This window comes from Arvicanthis niloticus, chromosome 4 (genome assembly GCF_011762505.2).
Source record: "Arvicanthis niloticus isolate mArvNil1 chromosome 4, mArvNil1.pat.X, whole genome shotgun sequence".
Classification (NCBI taxonomy): Eukaryota; Metazoa; Chordata; class Mammalia; order Rodentia; family Muridae; genus Arvicanthis; species Arvicanthis niloticus.
Genome location: NC_047661.1, coordinates 96314765 through 96340967, shown reverse-complemented (window position 1 = coordinate 96340967; position 26203 = coordinate 96314765). Strand labels below are relative to the sequence as shown.

General features: G+C 34.9%; 1 long non-coding RNA gene across 1 annotated transcript in view; it reads right to left on the bottom strand.

The window, feature by feature from the left end:
* LOC143442114 (uncharacterized) overlaps positions 1-26203 on the bottom strand; it is a 106722-nt gene that overhangs the window by 72993 nt on the left and 7526 nt on the right. The gene's annotated exons all lie outside the window — the stretch shown is intronic.

Here is a 26203-nt window from a genome sequence, read left to right as displayed (position 1 = left end):
TAGCTGTCCTTCATATTAGATGTGTATCCATAGATTGGAAATCTGACTTCTTACAGTCTGCCTCCCACCCCAAATTCTGATGTTTAAAAACTTTGATGCCTCTTTTGAAACTCTTACTTTGAGTTATTTTTATTTTTGGTAATCTGGGGAGAGTTGCTTTGCTAGCCAGTGGTGTCTAGATGGTCACCAAGCATACTGTTCATTGTCACTGTTTGTAACCATATCTGTATACCTACATATCTCTCAGAATGGCTTAAAACCTGTTTGTATTTTGTCAGGCTTGTTTGTTGTGTGGAAAGAGAACCAAAACTCAAAGTGGCTGACTCTGGTGAATGGATTTCTCTGAACTAGGTCACTACTGTACCAGTGTTTCTCTGTACACTTGAAAATTACTTTCTCAAACATGAAATTTACAAGGGTTCACTTGTTTTTGGATGCACTTCATAGAAATGAGTATTGCATATGTTCATATGTGTGTATGTATGTGGGAACCAGATTAGGAAGATAGACATCTTCCTCAGGTACTTTCCGTGTGTGTGTGTGTGTGTGTGTGTGTGTGTGTGTGTGTGTGAATGATATTACATTAAACCTGGAGCTGAGTAACTCAAGTAGGCTGGCTGACCCACAAACCCCAGGTATTCTTATCTCTGCTGCCTCCCAGCACTGATATTATAGGTGCACACATCTCACCTGTTTCGTTTTTAATGTGGTTGCTGGGAATCCATGTATTCTCATGTTATGCTTATGCAACAAGCTCTTTACTTTGGCTCTATCTCCCAGCTTCTTTGCGTAATTTTAAAGTTTGAATTCATTTATATTTCTAATATGGATAATACTGAGGTTTGTTAGAAACATGGCTTTCATCTTTATTTTATCAAAAGATTAAAAAAAACCATGGTGTCATTATGTGTTCATAGCACAGGAACAATAAAGACTCAAAGGTTGTGCCATCCCAGATAGGGTTTCTTACAAAGGCACTCCACTCTCGAAAGTTAGAGTCCTCTGAGCGGAATCACAGATCCAGTCATATGGAGATCCACTTTCTTGTTCACACTGTGATGTCATCACATGTGCCCTTTCTCTGCTCTTAAATGACCTTCTGTGTCTGAGTTATTCATGATCTAGATTCAGCTGATGTGGTCCTGTCCCCAGGGAGGTGTCCAGCACAGATGAGTATCTGTCCTCAAAGATGCTGTCTGTGAACAATTCTTAGGATGTTCTCTACTGTGGTTACTTCTGAGCCAGACTTCATTTTTCTAATTTCTAGTTATGGAATATTCAGGCCATACTTACTTTCTCACTTATGAGTAACCTTAATGAATGAAAAAGTGCCTGGAAGAGTAAACATTCATTACACTTCTGACTATACTTTAGGGAAGGAAATGGAAGGGTATGCAAGGGGTACATTGTCTTAAGAAGAGAGAGCAGAGCAGCAGCAATCATCAGCATAGACAGAACATCAGCGCTCAGTTGAGAACTGGCATCACGCTGGCGAGTTACAAGGGCAATTACATTGAAGAATAAACTTGCACAGAACCCAAGAGACACACAGGCAGCATCCTCAGTGACCCAGTGATTGGGGTTGATTGTGTGGCTTTCAAGCATAGTTTTGACTCATTGATACAATGAGATGCACTCTGTATCCAGAAAAAAAAATATGAAAACACTTATGATAATCCACAAGTACTTCCATATTTAAAAACCATACAGTATATTTGCAAGTCATATATAAATTACAATAGTCAACCACACATGTGGTCTGGGTTGTTTTTATGCAACCAAGAATAAGGCTGTGGGACTAAGAAGGTGAGGGCATTGAGGCAAGTGTTAGAGCTTGAAAACTAATGCTGGAGATGATAGCTCATATTAAGTATGAGGGAAAAGAAATGAAGGAAGGAAGGGAATTAGGACCACAGAGAAGGCAGACTGTAAGAAATAACATTGAAAAACAATGTGTCTTGTAAGTAAAATTCTTGAGCTTACAAAATTCATTCTTATCAAGGAGTCTTCAGAGTTAGGATTTTTTGCTTCTGGAAGGTGTGTTTTCTAGAAAGTCAAATGTGTACTTTTCATTTCTCTGGACTTTCTGTTCAAATGTCATGTTGTACTTCTCTGCCACCTTCTGTGGCTTTATTTGTAAGAGAAATAATTATTATGTCCCTATTACTATCAGAGCCCAGAGCAAGGCCTGAGCTAAGTTTGAGCTCAAAGATTTGTATGGTAGGCATTTAGGGAATAGACTTGCAAGTTCTGATAGCTAGTGAGCCCATTTGAGATGCACTTTTACCTCTGTGACTTCTTGAAAGACCAAATAATTCACAGCAGGAAACCTACCAATTAAGCTGAAATTTGAGAAAGGGCCTAGATCACAGGGCTCCACTTCCTGGTCTTAACACGGTTCTATTAGTTTTTTTACAGTGTTTGTTTGTTTGTTTGTTTTTAAGTAAGTCAGATCTTTCTTGCCATTCAGGGTGAAGAGTTAATCTAACATGCTAAATTTTACACTTAGCTGAGTACAGCATGTACAGTTCAAACCAGGTAATAAAGACAGCAGAATTCCTGGAGGCTTAGAGGTTAAACAATAATTTGGAATACCTACTCAGATACTGCATCAACAAAAAATAATTCTTAAAGCTGAAAATGATGTCACAGCATTTAAATTAAAAACTTATTTCTTTCGAGGCACTTCTATTGTAAAGTTTTAGTAAGATATATTTGTGGCCATTTTCTTAGTATTTTTTTTTTCTGGGTTGGATGTCTTATTCCCATAAGAAAAAAAACTTTACATATTTGCCAAAAATTCTCAATTCTGTAATACATGAAAATGAAAGTATCACTGTAAGCCAACACATTTATAATTATTTTAGAGATTAATAATCAAAGTTAAAAGGTATATATAAAAGAAAAGGTATAAGTAACTAGAAATACAAATGTGATTTTGTGAACTTCCACTTGGAATTCTCAAGACATGTACACCCCTGCATACCATGTTATGATGCTGAATAACTTATTTATATCCATGCCCACAGGTTGGGGTCTTGACGAATTCAGATTTAGGAAAATATTTGAGCTGTAGTAGTAGGAGACATGACGTGGGTGCTACAGACAAGGCACTAATGATCTACATTGTTGAGCCTGTACTAGGGTGGATGATGACACTTAAGGAAGAAGAAATGAGGGTGGAACCATGAGAAGAACAATTTCAGACCAGGCAGAAGGTCCAAAGTCAGAGAAGAAGCTATTTTATTTTATTATAGGATTAGTCCTTTGTTTTAATTGAGAGTACTCCTATGTATAAAGCTTGATGTTTGGTCTATAAATACTGCTTTCCTAACTTTGTTTTCAGATGATACTCTCTATATAAATGCAACTGATCTTCGTATGTTGATTCTGTGTCCTGTGTGTGTGGGGAGCATGTATGTACAGTCTTTAGAGATTAATAATCAAAATTAAAAGGTATATATAAAAGAAAAGGTATATGTAACTAGAAATACATATCTGATAAGGAACTAGTCAAAACAATAGAGATAGATAGATAGATAGATAGATAGATAGATAGATAGATAGATAGAAGAAAACAACATCTAAAACTCTAGTTTTAAAATGTGTTATTGGCATGACTTAGTATTTTTTGACAAATACATACAAATGGCAATGGGCATATAAAAAATAATAATCACTGTTATTAAACATCAGAGAAAAGGAATTAAGTAAATTATCCCCTCCCCTCACTTAGGCTAGCTTTCCTTAAAACAACATAAACACTGGGGAGAACATGAAGAAACTGGAACCTTTTTACATTCTGGTATAATGGAATATGTCGTATCCACCATGTGAAACAATATGGTGGGCTCTCAAAAACAATTGAACAACAGAGTTGTTCTTTATTCAGCCATTTCACTTCTAGATATTTATCTAAAAGAGCTGAAATAGAGCTCATGAAGAGATGTTAGAGCACTTCCAACTTCATTGCAGCATGGTTTCCACATCTGAAGATGTCGAAGCAAGCCACAAGTCCATCCACAGATGAATAGATAAATACAGTATAATTGTTCACTAGACTATCGTTTAACCTGAAAAAGAAAACTCTAGAATACATGTTTGGCATTGAAGATTGCCTTGCAGACATTGAGATAAATTAAAGAAGCCTGCCATTTGTCAAGTCATGCATGATTTCATTTCTAGATAGTTGAGAGTGATCTTAAATGTCTCAGCATTTTTGCTGCACTTCCCAAGTGCTAAGGCTACAGGTTTGAGCCACCAACACGTTTCTTGACGATTCTGGGGATTGAACCTAAGAATGATTGCTTTCCTATGGAATGTCTACATTTGTCAATTTCACAGACACAGAGAGCAGACTGGCAGCCACCAGAGTCTAGGGGACTGTAAAATGAGGCCTTGCTCTATAGATAAGTTACAGTTGTGCAGTGCCATTTACCTAAGCTGACTAAGTTCTAGAGATCTGCCGTACATCACAGTACTGCATGTACTTGATAGTGTATTAGAAAATGTATCTCATGTTTAGAAATTTTTAAAAGAACACGCACACACGCATGCACAACTATATACATTTTGTGTCATTAAAAACAGATAAATGTTGTTTTCTTTTTTATTTGAAAAATAGTAATTGGTCATTTAATAAAAGCACCAATATAGAATAAGGTTGAAAATATTTTTTTTTTAAATTGGAAATTTGAGATAGTTTTTGAACTTGAATTACTCTTGGCAAATACGCAATTACAGTTATTTGAGGAATCTTCTAAAATGTGAATCTATATTTTATATCTTTTCAAAGTATATTTACATCAAACTGCCAGATGTTAGACATGTGTGAATGCTCATATGCCTTACAATCAGTATGAATTGCAAATGCTTAGCATTTACATATCACCTTACAGAGGAATCAAGCATCATAAAGTTAATCATATTTGTTAATCATTGTAGGAAACAGGTTTATTATTTATTGCCTTGGTAGGTTGGAGAAGTATGACAATTTGATAGTCAAAGAACATATAAGGACATTTCTTGATGAATAAAAGAGAGGAGAAAGGAGAATATGAGAAGAGGTGAAGACATACCTCTGCACGTGTGCACGTGCTTTCTCTCTCACACACACACAAACAGAAAGGAGAGAGAGAGAGAAAGAGAGAGAGAGAGAGAATGCCTACTATTCTACATCATTTTTATGCTGATCACAGACAAACTGTGGCTTTGTTCATGAATGACAACTGCCACTGTGTACATAATCAAAAAGCCAAGAGGTAGAGTAGAGCAATGTTTAGATGACTCCATATAAAATTAGCTATGATACAAAGGCAGTTCCCTGTTTTTATTACTTCTGAGGGGGTGGGTTTCATAAGGGACAAGACACACTCTTTCACAGTTGGAGTTGGCAAGTTGATTTCTTCGTTCATCTCTGTAACACGACTTAACATGATGTTAAGTAATTTCGCTCGGTCCATCTTACATCCATTGTTTTTCATAACTTGGTTTTGGCTCTCAAGATGAAATAGAATAGTTAATATTTGAATAATTTATTTCACATATTGAAATTAAAAGCAACCAATTCCTAGTTTTTACACATTCATGATTCCCAAAATTTTTTACTAATTTTTATGAGTTGATCTGCCTGGTGCTTAAGTTGGTATAGATATTTATTAGAAGTTATTCACATTAACCTAGGAGTTACCATATTTCTCCCACTAAGAAGACTACAAATGAGGAGAAAATATCTGGAGAACGTATCACTTAGTAAAGTGATGCTTGAATCAATATATATATTGAGAAAGAGTTTCTTTGTGTAACAGCAGCCCTGGTTGTCCTGGACTCACTTTGTAGACCAGGCTGCCCTTGAATTCATAGACAGCTCCTGCTTCTGCATCCCTAATGCTGTGGTTAAAAATGTGTACCACCACACTAGTCTCTAAAGTGAATTTTTGTTCTATTTACTCATTGACTTATCTACACACCAATAATTTTTGGCACATAGTATGTTACTCTTTACCAAACCTTTAGGAAAATAATCTGTACTACAAAATTCATCTGGTAAATAGGAATGTTGTCAAAAATGAAAGAAAGCTTCTTTTAACTGTGTTTTCATTTTTTGAAATACTAAGTACCTTAAACAGATTGTTTAAAACACAGCGTATAGCATGCTGATAAACATCAAATCAAGCTCATCAATCAAATTACATTTAAAAAAATCCCAAGATCACAATGTTTATGTATCTCTTATGGTTGTTTGTTTCCTACCTGTCAAGATGAAAAGAAAAACAGTAGTGTCTTAGTGATGGGGTGATTGTAAAAACAGAGCAACTCATTTAAACTAAATTATATACTGGAAAGCTGAGAGTGTTCCACATATGTCAGTGTTAGAGAAACCCTATTAAACAGAAATAATCTTGGCTTAGAATTAAGTTAGCCAGGACATTTTAAGATCGTGTGATGGTGCTTTTGTGAAACAGCAAGAATATGGTTGCAAGGAACATGTATTTCTACTTTCTTTCTTCCCTGTACATTTAAACATGCAACTTCAATTGTTTGCAGAGCATTAGAACCCCCATCAGTATGTGCTATCTCTGAAAAATCAACTCCCAAAACCGTCTATGTGCCTCCTGCAGCTTGTATTCTACAACAGCATAGATGAGATAAGGGCAGAGATGTGTGCTAAAATATTCTGCAACCATCAGCATGAATGTAAAACATTTCATCGGTTCAATTATCACTGTAGTTATCTGCACATATCATCTAGAGCAAGCGAGCCAAGCAACTTCATAACAAAATATATAGGAGGAAAATGTAGGTAACACAGATAAGGAGAGACCAAGGCTTCGTTTATCTTTTCCTTATGTGCACATTTTTTTTTTGCTTGCACTTTAGAATTCTGTTGTTTGATTAAGCTTTCCAATAACTGAGTTAAATCCACAATTAAAGAGAGTGCTGCTGGTATTTCAGAGACAAAAACCATGAATGAACACACCTATACAGAGTCCCTTGCTTTATTTAAGGGCATTCAGGATACCTGGTGATTAGTAGCAAATAAGTAGTTATATTTTACAGTGAAACACACACATACCTACCCCATAGGCCTTTGACAAATTATAATTTTCCTCTGTAACAAGAATTGTGTGTGTTGGCTTAATATTATAACCAAAACTAAAATATGAAGCCTTTTAATATTTTTGGGTTTAGTTGCTTTATTTGATTAATGTTACCAAGCGAACATACTCTCAAATAGTATAGTTGTTAGATTTATAACCAAAAGAAATAGTAGGTAACACCTCAAATTTAGATGATTCTTGCCTTTTATTTCCTTTTAATTAAAAAGTACTAAAATTAACTCATGGTGCTTCAATATATTATATAGACTTTTTAACCCTGATGGAAATCCTCAAGTAAATTATTATTGATCCTGTGTAAATGCTTTAACATTAGAATGAATTTAGCCAAACTGGTCTATGATTTCCTGTGAATTAACAGTAGCTGATAGTCCTCACTCAGCCCCTTTGTGGTTGCCTCCTATGAGGAAAAAAAGGTGTCTCTCAAATGTCTGCATCTCTCTGTGTACACATGGTCTTGAGCAAGTGGTGAAAGTAGCCACTCTTTGCTGTGTACCCACACTTGTCTGGATCAGCTGGACCGCCATCTGCTGTGGTCCTCTTCCCGTTCTCTTTTGGATTGCTTTCTCAAATTCGAAAATGGTAGCCTGATTGCCCACACTTTCCCAGATGGCTGTTGGAGCCTTTCATGTGGCATCCATCAACAACATTTGATGGCTTATTGAAAGTTCATTTAAGGTGTTTGCAAGTCAATTACTTGATCATAAATTACATCATATCAGAAATTGTATTTGGAGGAAAAGATAATCTCTGATTTTAAGAAGGGAATTATTTGGCTTAGTTTGAGGAAAGAAACAAAACACATTTGTATCTTTCCAAGAGCAGATGACTACTCCTAAAGTGTTAGCTAGTCAAAATTGTATCTATTTTTACTCCTTTTTATTGACTAAGATGACATTTTAGGAGAAATAGCATTCTTACATATAAACTTATCTTTGTTTCTTGAAAGGCAAGAGTTAGAATTGTGTGTGTGTGTGTGTGTTTAAGTAATCATATATGTAACTAAATTTCTCTGAATAATGAGGCAGCATAACTTGGCTCTAAGGATAAATTCATTAAAATATTGGAATCTGTAAAGGCAAAGACTATAGAATCTTTTGTGACTACAAAGATTATATGCCCTTATGTGACTTTATAATAAGGAGAGATCTTTTATCAGCATTTATTTTGCTTCTTTACTAAAGAATACCAACAGTTTGATATATTGGGTAGCACAAAGATTATGATTAATTTATTTATTGGTGAACATGAGGAGAAGTCTGATGTTTTGTTCTCTCTCCCCAACTTGTGCTTTATCTAATATGACTTCCCTTTCATCTTAGTTATATCTCCTTCTCTTTTTTTATTCATACATTTATTGTTTCACTTCCTATTTACTGAGCACATGCCATAAGTTTGAAAGAGATGATAGGTACTCAGAGAACTTTTAGTGAGAAGGAAGGCTTATGAATCAATAATTACAATAGAATGTGATGGGTACCATAAGAGAGTCATCATAAGGAGTACAGTACCACAGAAAGACCACAAATCAGTCCTGTGGTATCTAATGTTAATGATATCTTCATATTGTTTGATGAATCACTACTTTCACAGAACAATCTACTTAATATTTAACTAAGATTCATGATAACTGTTCTGTGACGTCATTTGTCTTCTGAGCAGTGCATCTAACTTGGTCAAAACCTTAAGAAGCAAGTCTTAACTGAAGCAGGAAAATAATTGTCAGCTACTCTCATTAATGCTAAGCTTGTATGAAATGTTTATGAATAATTTTTCTTTCTTTCTAATGTGAAAAATGGAAAATTGGTTTATAATTCTTTTCTGTTTTCTACTCATCATTGAGGTAAAGCTTTATTTCCATAGTGGGACCAGATTTAACCTTAGCCTTAAGTGATTATTTTATGTCAACTTATTTATGTGCATGTGTTCCGTGAATGTTCACAGGTGTGTATGTGGTGGCCAGAGTATGGGGATGATGACCTTGGATGCCCTTCCATTTTAGCTCGTACCTGCATTCTTAGTTTTTACATTTCTTATTAATTTTGTTTTTTAAAGATGGGGTTTCTTGGTGGACTGGAAATCCCTAACTGCAGTTGGACTGTCTGGCCAAGGAACCCAGGAAACCACAAATCTTATTTCCTTGGCACTGGGATTATAAAATCCAGCATACTGTGTGCTTGTTTGTTCATTTTTGTTGTTTTGCTGTTTGTTTATAATGTGGGTTCAGGAGATCAATCTCAGGTCTAACTTATTAGCTGTCTGTGCAACTTTTTATGTATATATTTTTCAAAATGTTCTATAACTTTACTGCCTTAAAAGTAGCCATGAATTCGGTTACAGTTGTCACAGTTGTCATATATTCATTCTCAATTAAACTCTATACATATATTAGATGAGATTGAAATGATATTAGTTGATATCTCTGTAGACAGAATGACAGCTATGTGATGATCTGGATTATCATAATAAAACTGTGGGCCAAGCATGGCTATTTTTACTCACAGGGCATCATTCTCATAGCCTACTATTTAAGTTTAAATAAAGCAGGTGTTGTTACCATTTGGTAGAAAAAAATGAAATCCTAGGATAGTAATTAATGAACAGATAAATTAAGCTAATTTTGTACTGAGTTATACTCCATGTTTCAATCTATTAAGAACATTTGGACCAAAGAAAACTTAGAAGAGCCATTTAAAACTGGACAAAGCCTTGCATTAGTTATATAAAAGCTATATAAAAACCAATTTTAATTGATTTTTCCCTATTAGTTTTCATTACTACTGAGAAACTGTCAAAACATGTGTCATTGTTACGTTAAAATTTTATGTCAGTCTCACATTTATAAACAACAAAGGTACATATGATTTTAGAACTATGTTACGATTTGTTTGGGCCATGTCAATATTTCAAAACAATATAGTATCTTTTAGCTCCCATGTGTACTGAGACAAAATAGTAGGAGACTAGCACATGGAGCCTAGTGCGAGGGCATGTGATCCTCTAAACAAGATGACCTCAAGTGAAAATGCTTTTAGATGTTTTGAAGGAAATAATTCTTAATTCTTTCTGTCTTTTCCAAAGAGCGTATATTTGGGGGAATTCAATGCAGTCATTGCGATAAGAAGACATCTGAAACAGTATTCTGAGAACAGAACATCATAAGCGTACATTTGATGTTCTAAAAGACACCTGATCTTATAGCATATGACCTACACAGTGTGTCTACTGAGAGATCACTGCTATCTAAGAGATGGTAGTTTCTTAGCAATATAATAACATCTGAAGAACTTTCTAAATATTAAAAATTTTATCTGACTTCACACCGTAAAGCCATTGCTAGGAGGTAACTTCTTTACTTTTACAATTTACCCTATTTTTAAAGTAAAAATGCTTCATATCTCTTCAACAAATTTTTAATCAAAGAAGAACAGGATCTTTGAGTGCAAGGCTAACTACAGAATATCCATTATTTTTCCCTTTGAAGAAAGAAAACCAAAGGAGGAAGAAGCGAATATAGCTTAAAATATTTTGATACATACTAGCTTCTTTTAATCTGGTTGCCACTTAAGCATCAGTTTTTTTTTTTTAAATCTTTGAAAGTGTTGAATAGACACCCCCATGTCACCTTCACCAAACTGCTCTTATCAGTTTCTGCCTGCCTCTTTGAAGTATTACTCTATGAAAGATTTTACAATTTGCAAATTGTTTTCTCTTTATTCGTTTTTAAAAAATCATTTTAATATACCACAAACTTAAAGTAGGCATCACTTTTTAGATTTTTTTAGATTTTTTTTGGTCTTTGTTGAAATAGAGGGTTATGCCTGGTACAGTGTTTGGCATGCTGAGAAGTAAATGAATGAGAGAAATCAAACTTAATGACCCTTTTTTTGTGCCTGTTACAGTTCTTTATGCGACATGTTTTCATGAATGTGAAAAATTGTATTTTAAGAATGTTTACTAGATGCTCAAAACTAAGATGAAAATGATTATTCACTATTATTTCTGATGGAAACAGTCGGAACTATGTCACGGCTTCTCAACATCAATATGAAAGGGCCAGGTTAGGACTGCACTTTACTTTCTCCTTTAGGAACATTTACATTTTTATCAATTTCAGGAAAGGAGAAATTTGTGAGAAAATGTGCCAAGAGTTGACACACAAAGGGATATTTCAATAAGGAAAAAATGTATAAGTTTACCATACAGAGATTGGTCTTTTAAAAATATCATGAAATTGACATGAGGAATAGTAATGTTTAAAGTTCTTTTTTAAAAAAAAAAGTATAGTGAAATGGGTTTATCTCCATGGGAGCTACAAAAAGAAATGTTAACACTATAAAAGCACCACCTTTCAAATGCACATATATCTAAAACGGCTGGTGTCTTATAATTAACTGTAATTCTATTCAGAAGGCCACATGCTTATCTTTGTAAAACCAATTTTAAAGTATATCATGCATTCCTGGAACTTCCCTGATTAAGTTGAAACATTCACTCGAATAATGGGAAAACATTTAACATATTTAAATCTAGTTTCTTTGATATTGCCTGGGGGGTTTTATAACACTGCCTCCCGTATTCTTTTTGAAGGAGGAAACTGCACTTTATGTTTCATCACACACTCGGTAATGTCCTGGATGCACTGCCCACCTTGCTTTACGTCATCCAGATTTTCATCTGTGTAACATAATGAACATGTGCAGGTACATTCAAATTTCATACCAATCTGAACCACAGTAACTGAAGCTCATGTCTTCCTCTGTGCTTCCCTGATCTGGTCAGTGTAGACCTTCCTTTTTGTATCAATAAGAATTGTGTTGTGTGACTGAAGCTGTGAGATGAGAGGAGGCCGTGCAAACACAACAGAAACTCATCAGTAGTTAGTAATGATATTTCACCTGTGGCAGAGGCTTTACAGTATTTTCTTTGCAAAAAAAAAAATATATATATATATATATATATAACTATTCTGGTGTTACTTCTAATTGTTGAAAGTTAAAGTAAGATTTACCGATTAATTCTTCAGCTATAGATAGAAGTAAGAATAGAATATCCTTTGGCTAATTCCCAAAGAGACATTTGTAAACTTCACGTATCTTTGCTGTCTGCTTTAAGGAGGCACAGAAGCGGCAAGATGGAGAGAAGGAGTAAACAGAGGCTTTTGTTAAAGAATAACCTTACATTCTGCCCATTCTGCACTGCGTGCATTGGTACAGGTGACAGTATCTGTAAACAAGATTTTATTTATTTAGACAATGGGATAAAGAACAAATAAGGGATATAAAATCCTTCTAAGTGAAATGAAATAATGACCAATGAACTATAGAGCATAGTGCATCAAACATAGTAAGAACTCGGTACATTATAGCTATCAGCGTGATGATGATTATTTGCAACTAACATTATTTTATTATTTTATAGTTAATCGGTCCCAGAGAGTAAATAATCTGCAGCACTCCAGTGTGAGATAATCACATGGTGAGTAGAGCTCATCTGAGCCTGGGAGAATGCCACATTGCATGGGCAGGACCATTCTGGACCCGGCTTAGAAGTAGTTAACCCTACTCATGCAAGAGAATCCTGAGCTTGGTAATTGGGTGATATTCTCAATTCTGTGTGGCGAGAGATTGTCAGTCATAGTTTGCATGTTCGAGGTTCAACTGATGTTCTTGTGAAGACAAGATTGTTTTTTGAGATAAGCTGGAAGTTTTCTTGCAGGATGACAACAAGAACAGTCTTGTAATCAAATTTAAACAGAAAAAGAAACTACCATGCCCTTGTGCAAATGAAAAGGCACGTGAACGTGGAACAGGAAAAGCAGCTATTTTAATGATAATGCAAGCACTAGTGTTAATAACTAGACATAAAGTTGTGCTCCAAGTTTCTACTTCGGAAGGGAGAAAAATAATTGTATATCTTCTTGTGTTATGCGGAAACATTGCTTCTATGCCAAATAAAGCCTTAATGTAGCTAATAAATTAACTCTTCTAAGACTAGCCAGCAATTGATTGAGGAATACTAATGCTGTAAGTAAACTTTATGTGGACAAGAAATACTTTCCTAGTGATCACTTTTGTCACTATAATTATGACCGTAATGACAAATTCATGAGTAAGAACCACATACATGCTGACCTTCTCCCCAGCTTCAGAGAGATTACTGCCTGCAGGGCTTCTGAAGGAGAAAAAAAAAAAAACCTGTCATACTGAAGACTGAAGGATTCTTACAGCTCCATGCCTCAGTATTATTTGCATTTTTATTTTTTGTTTACCTACGGCTTTCTGAGACAGAGTTTTAACAGTGCAGTGGAAGCTGGCTTTGAAGTCCCTCAAGGTACTTGGATCGTCAGTGTGTGTCACTGTAACCAGTACAATGTGCTGAGGTGCTTTAAAGAGAAACTGCCTCAAACGACCACTTGTATCTCTTACAGCATTAAATTTTGAATTCAATTCTATCGTCAACTTAAAAAAGACAATTTTAGTGTAGTCTTTTCTTACACAGGGGCCCAGGATCCACCAAGACTTAGGACCAAGGGTGAGGGCAGGGTGGGTAGGAGTGGGAGTGAGGATGAGGGAGGTGGAGGTAGTATCCCCCCTGTGAGTCTATTATTAATCAAATCAGTATCAGAAAGCAGTGGAGGGTTTCAGTGAGCACGGAGATGTATTTCACAATGCCAGCCTTCTTCCCAACCTTTCAGGACAGCATAAATTTAGTTTTGATATCAACAAGATATCTCAAATTCAGAACCAGAATCTCACTATTTTACAGAAATGAGGTATTAAAAGTACTTTCTGTGAGGTGATATAAATAACATCCCGAATGAGCTGGGTTTGGGTTTTGTTTAAGGACACTTTTGGTTCATAACACTTATCCTTAGCATTTTTATTCATCCACGTGTTATTTGAAGATAGGCAAATATATATATTTAGCAAACTTTATGACCCAGGATCTCAATTTTACAAACATTTAAAGGCCATGCATTCCAAATTTCTTTTGAATACTGAAGTTCCTGGAAAAGATGGGAGCATCTTTTCCAGTGAGCGTCGCTGCTACACAGTGAAGCTTGGAATGCACCACTGTACACTGAGAGTGGACACTCTGAAGGCGCTCAGCTGTCTCCTGTTAGACCACGACAGAGTGGCCACTGGAAGCAAGAAATGAAAGGGGTAAGGGCACAAGAACTTACTAAAGTCAAGACCATATTGAACACCAGGTGCATTTCCATTACATAAATTTATAACAGAAATTTTAAATTTTCTCTACTGAGAAACTCACATAGATGCTCCGTTGATTCAAATTAGATGCCTTGGGGAAAATTTAATAACCTTAGCAAAAACTGATTAATAATGTAAGAATCACCATCATCATAAATCACTTGTACAGATATGGATGTGTTCAATACATACATTTACTAATATATAAATAATTCTGCAAAATCTACTACTCAAGGAACTTAAAACTTAATGCATTGTTTAAGAAAAAAAAGTAGCCGTATAGCCCTGCTGGAGAAAGTGATTTATTCTGCAAAAAATAGCAAAAGAAAATGTCTTTTCTTAGCACGAATTTTAATACTTAAATTTAATATAGTTTTCTATTACAATAAGCATTGAAGAAATTTTATATGAATATCTTCCTATCCAACAACAACAACAAAGAAGCAAACAAAAGGTAGGCAGAAGTTAATTCTTTAAAAGAAAAAAAACAAAAAACCCTATATTGAAAATTATACAGGTTTCTGTTTTTTCTTTGTTTTGTACAAAAGTAATCCTAATTTTTGTACTAATAAAAAAGTAACATCAAAAAGACAAAACAAAACAAAACAGAACAAAACAAAAACCCTGTCACCTCAAAGTTCCAAATATGATTTTGGTAAGTAGTTTGTAATTAACTTAGATCAAATTTTTGATTGCAAGTAAGTAATCCTATGATTTATACAATGGACATTGGTTTTCCAAATATATATATATGTGTATATATATATATATATATATATATATATATATGTATATATTTCACAATTGAGAATTATCAAAATCATTCATTTATGATTTTAAATGCATCTAAATATACTTAACTAGCATACAAAGCATCCTTCTAAGATGCCTGAGAATCTAGGGTAAAAATTAGGAATTCAGGATAAACTACAATTAAAGGTATAAGTCAAAAAATATTATCAATTTGTTTTAAAGTTTCTCTTAAGAAAAGCAGAGCATAATCCATAAAAGGTTATAGATGATAGCTCTGTGCTTTAATATTATTTCTACATCAAGCTAAGATGACTGAGTCACAGTAGAGATCAGATATGTTCTAAGTGGTGATTTTTCTCTGAGTTATCCTATTGTGATGCTTTGATATAGTCGATCTTTGATTTGCAAATTTAATTCTTATTCATTTGTTTATGAAGATAATTTGGAGGAACGGGGATGCAACTCCATTATCTCAGTTAAGAGTGCCTGCCTAGCATGCAAGAAGCCCTGGGGCCAATGTCCAGAGCATTGCACATCCTGGCATGGTGATGCACACTTGTAATTCTAGTACTCTGGAAGTAGAGGTGTAAGGGTCAGAAATGTAAGACCATTCTTAGCTACATAATGAGTTCCCAAAGACAGAGTAGAATATATAAGACAGTGTCTCAAAAAATGGGATTTTATTTAATGATCTTTAAATTTTACAAATACCATGAATAATAGAAAAGGGTTAGAATTATTTAAATATTGTTTAAATTAGCAACTAGAAATGCTATTTTTTTTGTGTTTTATTAGCTTTTGTGGAGTTATTTACACCAGCATGTCAGCCTCATGGCTTCATACATCACTGAGTTAGCTTTAGAAAGTATCTCTTACAATGTACATACCTCATTGGATCTAGAAAAACAGATCTTGTAGCAGTGTACCATTTTGGTATGCTGCTTTCATGTAATTTGAGGTCAGTGCTAAAAGTATAATTTTGCCTTAAATTCACCAGTGACCCAATTGTACCATTACAGTTGAGATGGATCAAAGAGAAAGAACTGGAGTAACAGAAACAGAAACATTTCAGGCTATGTAAGTGCTATATAACAAAACCATCCTATGTTATATGCAAATCATAATAGGCATGCATTGGGAGTGGCCACTGTGTACTTTCACCTTTACTCAGATCTACTTCCCTAGATTCCCTTCAATTATCTTCGCTGCACAACCTAATATTTCACATACACTCTTTTCTTTTGAAAAGTGCAATATAGGCCTACAGGAGTGGCCTAGTTGTTAACAGCACTTGCTGCTCTTCCGGAGGATTGGGATTAGGATCCCAGCATCTGCTTGGCAGCTCACACACTTCAGTAACTCCAGTCCCCGTGGACCTATAGCCCTCTTCTGACCTTTATGGCCATCAATCATGCACATGGTACACATATAAACATGGCACACGCAAAAGACTCACATAGAGAAGATAAAGAAGTAAATAAATCTTTTAGAGATGCGATTTAAATATTATTTTTGAATTTAGGAAGAATGAAATAAAACAATTCAGGAAGATGGTCAACTCTTGCTAGAATTTGTATATTAAAATCAAAATTATTTTAAAATTCAGTCTTATTATATAATGCATCTATTTATCATATATATATGGAATATATATATAATTGCAATTACAACAGTTTCCATCCTAGAATTGAAAATCCTAGCAATAATTCCTAATGCCACTCACTGTATATTATAAATAGTAAATGTTGAAAGAGAGATTATGCTTTATTATATGAACTCACAAAACTGAAAACATGAACTATTTAAAACTCAAACTTTTAATTAGTATAAAATAGCATATTTAGTGGTTTCATTGTTTGTCATTCCCTTTTAGCAGTCATCTGTGTTCATATAAGACTTTCAAAATAGCATAATCCAAGAATACCTAATTAAATATTTGATCAAATTGTACAACACTTTGAGAAATCAGAGGAGAGATGTTAAGCTATTGTTTTATTGTTGATAAGAATCGTATACTTAATAACTTCCAGTTTTCAAGACAATAATTTACAATAAATTCAACTCATGTTTATAAGGTTATTGGCAGTACAGGACTATCACGTGCCAATTCGTAGGTTAAAACAACTGTAAATTTCTTGAGAAGATCACAATGTAATTTACGAATTAATGAAGTTTACAATCCGACTTTCCTTTCATAGAATGCTTCAAATAACAGTCTTCACATGAAAAGCATATATGAATCATCATAACAGAATGGTAAGTGAACGTCTAGAAGCACACCATCCAACAAAAATAAACTGAAACCATCACTAAAACTACAAGGCAACAGTAGGATGATTTTGACATTTCTGCATCTTAAGTATCTTCTCTGAGTAAACAGAAGCTGCTTGCTGCTTAATTTGAATCATTCTTACAGCTAATATTCCCCTTGTTTAAAGGACTAACACAGTAACCATTAAATTAGTGTCTATTTAAATTTAAAACAGAATCTATTAAGTTATAGGCCTACTAAAATGGTTTTATTATCATTTCTGGTTAATCTTATGTGCTTAATCTTCAAATGTTAACTGTCAAAAGAGGGGAGCTCTTTTTCTGTCTATAAGAATACCTTGAGTTTCTTTTTTTTTATCTTCTTTTTTTTTTATTGGATATTTTATTTATTTACATTTCAAATGTTTTCTCCTTTCCAAGTTTCACCTGTGGAAATCCCCTCTCCCATCCTCCCTTGCCGGCTTCTATGAGGGCGCTCACTCACCCACCCACTCCTGTCTAGGAACTCAGCTACCTTGGGTTTCTTACATGACTCTTGACAATTGCGCTATCAAAATCGAGTGTGTATGTGTGCACAGAATGTTCGAGTACTGTGGCTCGAACCTTAGTGCTCAAGTTTGAACAGTGATGCTCGTATCTACTGTGAAAAGGGACATATTGCTATTTTTAAAAGTAGATTTTTGCTCCCACACTTAGGTTGGGATTATATTTCAGAGCAAAGATAAATTATACGTTAGTGGCACGACTAGCTCACTACTAATGAGTAAGTGTAAAAACATAACGTTTGAGAGATACATTCTTAGAGATTATATCAGTATATCAAAGTTGGACATGAAAAAGCTATGTAAATTAGTATTTAGTATTTTATACCATTCTTCGAGCTTTCTGCTTTCAGATCATTGGCTTCATGTTTTTACATATCAGTAAAGACTGATTTTTTTTAATTAAGAAATATGATCATCAAATCTCTGTCAAAGATTCTGGCATTAGGGGCTGGAGAGATGGCTCAGCAGTTGAGAACACCAGAGGCTCTTCTAAAGAACCCATGATCAGTTCACTGCACCCAGATGGCAGCTCAGACTTGTGTATAGATCTAGTACTAGGATATCTGACACACACACACACACACACACACACACACACACACACACACACACACAAGCAGAACACTAATGTATGTAAAATAAAAATAAATCATTGAAAAAAATAGCTTGGTTTTCAAAAAAGATTCTGGCATTTTGTCATGCCTGTGACTCAGTTGATATTATGACATGTACAAGAAGACTGCTTAAGGGGAAAAGATACAATTTAGATAGAAAAAATCCAGCTACATTTGTCAATCAGTCACTTCCACATTAATTCCAAGACAACTTAACTTTCTTATTCCAGTTAAACACAAAAGCCAACACTTAAGAAGTCTAAGGCAGACTCATCATCTTAAAATAGAGAGTGATGTATTCACCATTCCATCATTCTTTCGGATTTTAAGTTACATTATAAACAAGAAACAAGTCGTTGAAATATTAATTCTTGTTTGTTTGTCTGTCTGTTTGTGGTGCAGGGGATTGAACCTGAGATCTCATCCATGCTTGGCAGGTAGACTACTGCCTGAACTTTGTCATCACCCTTCTTCCTTGCATATGGAAACTATGTTTTAAGAAGTCTAGGCTTTTCACATCTAGTATTTACATGAAAATTTAAATCACATGGTCTTCATCTGAAGAACACACCACAGGACTTCAGTTCAATAACTCCCGTAATAAAGACCTGATATAATGACTTAACCAATAACATCCCTTTCGCCATTGAGCATCTTTTTTACTACATTGTTATTAAATGAACTTCTAATACACATACTAAGGAAGTGTAGTTTATGCTACTTTATTAGGTGAGAATTTTGTTAACATGCAAAGAATTCCATCCCAGCTATTCTCTTATATTAAGATTTTAAAATTCTGTTAGATAAATAAGAGAGTTTTTAATCCTCCATACTTAGCATAATCTTTCTCTTTCACTCTCCCCTCTCCCTCTGCCCTCTCCCTCTTCCTTTATCACCCTCCACATCCTTCTCCTTCTACTCAATATTATATACCTTGTACTAGGACAAGCTGATTATCCAACCTGTTAACATGTGATAGAGTGAAACACCAGAATAAAATGTGGGCAACTATTCCAACCAAAATAATTATAAATTAAATCAAAAATAAGTTTGTATCCTGGAAAATACTCAACTCCACTCATATTATCATAAATCCAAAGATATCAGTAACAATGTACTCTATAAATAATATGAGCATTATGTAAGTTGAGTGTGAATAAACTCCAAAACAAAGGGAACTGTGTGGTGATTTACTTCCCAAATAGAGGTGTTTTCAAGTCAGTCAAGTCATGATTTTTTTTATTGAAAAGTATCTATTATTATAGCTAATACTAAGTTCTAATTGTTCCGATTGTGAATCTACACAGAGAATAAAATATTTGGGTCAGTGTTGCATAAAATATGACTTTAGTTTTGATTTAAAAATAAAATCAATAGAAGCAGTGATTCTATAATTATTAAGATTGTGATCATAACAAAATTGCTAATATAAAAATAAAGCTTTTATGTGAGAGAAAAAATGCTATACTTTCTCTTTGTCCTATTTAGCGTTGTCTTGGTTTCCTTTCTGAAAGACTGCATGAATGCTAGAAGGGAAAAAGGAAAGACAAATCTGTTCCTAGAAAAGACTTTTGTTTTTTTGTTGTATCTATGATGTGTAAGTGTCTGTTGGTGACTAGCGACCCCAGCAACAATCACCCCGTACCATTTAATATTTGCCACTAGCTGAACATAGTAAGTTCCTCGAAAGGGAGCTATGGCTTTGCGTTCTTTTGAACCCCACACAGAGCCTGTAACAGCTTGGTTCTGAGAAGTCTTATAAGCCATGAATGCTTTAAGGACAAAGTCTGTTCATTATTCCATGGTAATCCTGGAAGTTAAAAAAAAAATGCCAGGTATATGTTAGGTACTTAATAAATGTTGGTAGATCTGAATGCATGCCTCTGAATAGACAATGTGGGACAGATACTTATTGATGTATTCTGAAAGGCATTCTAACTCTTGGTTACACACGTTGCTTTATCTCAGCATTATAGTGAATTGTTGAAAAATGTAAAGGTTATTGAGGCCAAATGTTGCATTGGGACAGATAAACTCAATTGGCATCATATTGGCTACAGTTTAATTATTTTGCCTGTGTCTTTACTATTGCAGCAAAAATCTGCTTCTGCATGAAAGAGTGTTTTCTTGTGTAGTCTTTAATGATGTAGAAAACTTTGCACACATTATTTTTCTGTGAGATGGGGTATTATTGTGTGGCTCTGGTTTGCCTGGTAGTCAATATGTAGACCAATCAGACCCCAAACTCACAGATATATGCCTGTCTCTATTCTGCTTGTCCTGGGATTAAGGGTGAGCACCACTGTGATCAACACACTGGTGTTCTTTCAAATAGACATAGCATTTGTTACTGGTAATATATTTAATATGTAATGAGTCTAGAAATGGTTAAGGTTGTATTTTGTTCTTCTTAGAACCCTCCATAAAACTAGGAGTTTTATGGCCTAGGATAAAATCTTTGGGGGTGTAGGCACTTTGCTGTTTTTTTTTTTTTTTCTTTCTCTTTAGTTCAGATATTTGTCTTAAAACACCTAGGGGTGATGAACTCTATATATTCATTGGTAGAAGCTCCATTTAAGAGGAAGGACAAGTATGCAGTGACAAAATTATTTTGTATTACTTTCACTTCCCAATGACTGCTTAGCTGCATGCCCAGGAGAGATGACCCAACACGTAGAATGATGGGACAGGGCAGTGTGTGCAATAGCAGTGTCCTCTCAAATGTCTAAAGCTCAAGTGTTCTCCCTGGTAGATCACGGAAACATCCCTACTGACAGTTCCCTCTATTAACATAAGTCACTTAGAGCTTCTTAATTTCAGAAACAAAAGGCAAACACAAAAAGGAAAGTTTTGCTATTTGTATTTTGAAAATATTGACACAGTAACCACCACACTGCCTGTAAGACACAAATGAGATTTTGGTGCTTGCAACAACCTGTCTGATCTGCTCTGCCCACCAGAGCATCCTAGCGTTCCTGCTTCCAAGTCCTTAACAGCAGACAGAAGGGGAAACTGGAGGCAGGAAAGGCTTCAGTTTTGCTCTCTTCTCCACTCTCTCCTGCACAGACTGAACTGCTGTTATGAGACAACATACTGCTAAGTTAATGTAACTTAAAATTTTACAGCAGGTTGTATGCCTGAAGGCACATTATGGGACCACCTGTAAGCATCTAATTTTGCTGAAAATAATAAATAATTGTGAAGCATTCCTCAGAGTGGATACGAATCATGTTGCTCATTCCCTCCGATGTGAATTTGACTGGGGAGAAGTATTGGAAACTGTACTCTTTCCAACAAATATGAGTAATCGTTCAGCCCACAAAGGAGTCTGCTAAATGCTGTGCCAGACACCTGGGTGCCAGATATACCAAGCCGTGTGTGTGTGTGTGTGTGTGTGTGTGTGTGTGTGTGTGTGTGTGTGGTGTGGTGTGGTGTGTTCATAGTTTATAATCCACCTGGAGAAAGTAGCACATAGCAATTGCTTAACATAGCACATTGGTTCATTTAGGAACGTTTTATTTATTTTTTAAAATCATTTTACAGTAGAGAATGCTATTTTGCTTGTCTCTATCCAACTTGTTTTCTCTATGAAGATTCCTTCACATATTTTAATGAAAACAGAATGTCTACAAGATCTTTAGATCCTAAGGATTCTAAGCATTTGGGTGTGTGTGTGTGTGTGTGTGCACATGCCTATACATGAAGAAACTGCATATTAACTTTGGGTGTCGTTCCTTAGGAACCATTCATCTTATTTTGTGTGACAGTGTTTGGCCTGGAACTAATGAAGTAGACTAGGCTGATGGTCCAGGCATCCCTAAAAATCGACCTACCCCAGCCTTCCCAGAACTGGGATTATTAAATTTCTCTACTACACACTGTCCCCAGGATGAAGCAAGAACTTCTCAAATAGTTATTCCTGGGACATGGGGATTACTATGTGAATTTTTAGTACTATTAAACAACCTTGAGCTTTTATGGACTGAAAGGTAAAGTTGACTTACTAAGTAAATGTATTTCTTCCTGTACTTTCACAAGGTAGAAAGAGACTTGATCTGTGGCTAGCCAGAGGTTACATATTCTTTGCTGCCATAAGGCTGTTGAAATTTCAGACACACACACACACACACACACACACACACACGAGATAAAGAGGGGGAGTATGTACATTTTATAAATTGCTCTAATTGTTTGTTTGGGCTGAAACTGTATGTAAACTTTCTTTTAATTGGGGAGTTTGTTTTCTGCTGTTTTTAATTTTTGACATTTTTATTGTTGAGTTTATAAACTAATATTGTATCTTTCTTTCCTTTTCTGCTTCCAAACCCTTCCTATAATATTATATATAAGCTCTATGAATATACTTTTAGTCTTAGAAAGTGCCTAAATGCTGCTTGAATTTTAAGTCTGATTACCCTTCTCCACAATGATCACATGACATTAAATTAAGAATACTACACAGAAATTATCATTTAAGTCCTGAAGATTGGATTCTCGGTGGTATTAAAGTTGACATTTCCTTTTTATTTGTACTTCACAAAGGGTTAATAAGGTTTGCATAACCTTAGTCTTTGATGGCTTTTCGGCAGGCGAGTTCAGGATTGCTGCCAAAACAGATTTTAACCCTTTTAACCAGACTGTTAATAGCCATAGTGCACACAGCATAGAGGATTGTACACACAAAGCGATATAGCTCCAAATGCAGTTTGACCCGAAATCCATCCAATCAAGAGAATGTTCCTAGAGACGCTTGCCATTTTGGTTGCTATGGTGAGTTTTCATATTTTGTGGAAACCACTGCTAGATGTCTTAAAATAGACCTTTGCCAAGAACAACATTGGTCCAGTGGCATATGCTGGCAGAGCATGACAAGGTTGCTCAAATTCCCTTCCTTTGTTTTTCCCTCTCCCCCATGGGGCAACTGCTCTAGGCACCAGCCCACTAGTCTGGCAGGCTGAGAATCCAGGAACTTGCTGCTAATTACAATGTTGACAATTCCCAACCTGTTTACTGGCGCCAGCAATCAAACTGCATCCTCTCAAGTGAACCAAAAAGCACTCGCTGGCTTTAGCTTCCCAAGGTTCCAAGCTGGCTGTATTAATTACTGTTAACTTAAAACTGTACGCTGTTCAGAGGCACCTTAATTAGCTGGTTTGAGGATTGAAAGCTATCTTCTCCACATTTTAACATATTCTAGTTTTGAGCAAATTTATGTGACTCTCTAAAACATCTTTTTGTGGACAGAAATGTGATTGTTTTAGGTGTGATCTCTCACAGACACTGTGGCCATTGTAGGACTTTAAATCCTGCATCAATGTAAATAGGAAAAAAACCCCATTAATCTCTTTTTCTTTGCCTTCACATTTTCAATTTTTAAATTTTTGTTTGTTTTAAAATTAGAAAATTAAGGGGTATAATCATTTGCAGTTATCACGTAACAAACAATAACCTTTTCTAGCAATCTTTAGTCTTGGCAAAAAATACCTACTTACTCCATACATTTTCCTAGTGAATATCCACTTGTGACATGTTATCTGACCACAGACAATAGTCTTTCATATATAATAACAAAACAATTTGTTTTTTTAAGTTGGGCGACCACATAGAGATGAATCACCCTCAGAGCCCTCAAAATGCTAAACACTTACAGGTAGTCTGTATATATGCCTGCTGTGGCAGAGCCCCATGCAACTGTCATAAATGGCACAGCAGAAGTAAGCAAGTGCTTTGTAAAATTGGGAATTTTATTTTGACTCTGATCTATTCCAAGAGTCAATCTGTCTTACTTTATTCAGCAAGAAAGCTTTGAATACCTACAAATTTTAACATAAGGAGAGTAATTTTAATTATACATTGTACGTTAAAAGTGGATTTTAAGTTAGGTGAGTGGTTCATGCCTATACTCTCAGAATCTGGAAATGATGAGGCAGGAGAATCTTGAATTTGAGGCCAGTTGGAACCACATCAGCAAAATCCTATCTCAGCACACACACACACACACACACACACACACACACACACGCACGCACACACGCGCACATATGGCCACATGATTTTATTTATATTCTTTTGTATACAAACATCATTGTATTGATACTAATAACCTTATTTTAAATTCTCTCCATGTACAAAATATTTACCAGTCCATTCTCCTGACCAGGACTTTCATTCTAAAGTTTGATAAGTTGACTTCATCATGGTTAAATATTGTTGATTTAGTAAAAACACTTGCTATTAGAGTAAGAGATTTAAATCAATTCATTAAAAAGTGTGTCTCTACTTTTTAAAATTTAGCCTATAAAATTTTCTTAGACTTTGGAAATTCTTAAGTCTAAGCACACTACAGATCTTTTCAAATATTTGGTGTATTTACACCTGTATAGGTGATCTAGGAGCTTAAAATGTTTAGAGTTGTATGTATGACGTATATAAAAACATAGAGGAACTTATATCAAACACTAAGAAGGGCAATGTTGTCAGGAACAATTTGCATTGAAATTTCGTCTGTTATCTTGGAAGCATGGCTTCAACAAGGAACTTATACAAATTCAGTATATTATGCAGGCTGCCATGAAGATGTTCTTTTAGTTTTATAGCATGAGAGCTTCATAAGTAAAATCTGGGAACTATATTATATGGTAGAGGTATTATCATGGAAATAAATTGTGAGGTTATTTCATGCCTATCCTAAACTCATGAAATTTTGAATTCTGTGTGGATAAGAGACTGAGAAATGGTGATATCTGAAGAAAATAAGCAACCAAGAACACATTCTGTCTCTCAGCAAATAAAGGTTACACTGTAGTAAGAAGAGTATCAACCTTCTGTATCTTTACATATGTTAATTAGTAAATAGTCTTCCTCCCTAAAAGCTAAACCAAATGCACTGGGTAGAAAAACTAAAATCATAAAACACAAGTACCTGCACATTATATCAGGAAACATTGCTATGACAGTCTTAGAAGTCTTCCTAGTTTACCTGCTATCAAAAGTGTGATTTAAATGTAACACATGTTTTCCAGTAGAATAAAATGATTAAAATAAAAAGTCTTTGTTTGAATGTACACCCTCCCTTAGCTAAGTTTGCCTTTTCAGAGAGATGATGTTTCCTGTGATTTGAGAAACATTGAGTTATTCTGCCAGAAGGAATTTTTATAATATGCAAGCTAGTCCCATTGTACATACAGATGATTCAGATTTTACTGGATGTGAAGTTTTATCTACGACGATGTGAATTTCTGCTTAAATAAAAACAGCAAGAACATTCAAATATCACTTACATTCATATTATGAAGTAATTCTTTCTACACCAATAAATTATATAAACTGAAGATTAGCCATTGCCCATTACCGCCAGAAAAAGAGACATTGGATTAAAATAATGTCAAACATTGATTTCTAAAGTTTCCTGGAATTCGTGTTTTTTCTAAGGTGTATTGATGCCAATTATTAACCTTATCAATAAAAGATTCTGCAGCAATTCCTTATTGTCTTGTTAAATATGTCACCACAACCTTCAGATTCTTTTATGCAGTCCACTTCCTGAATATTGTTATCATGATCTGTGTCCCTCAACTCTTGTCAAATTCAGTTGTTGTCTACACAAATTTCCATATCCAAATGTGAAATTGTCTTCAAAGAATAACACTGGATACTACTTTTTAATAAATATAACATCCACAGATAAC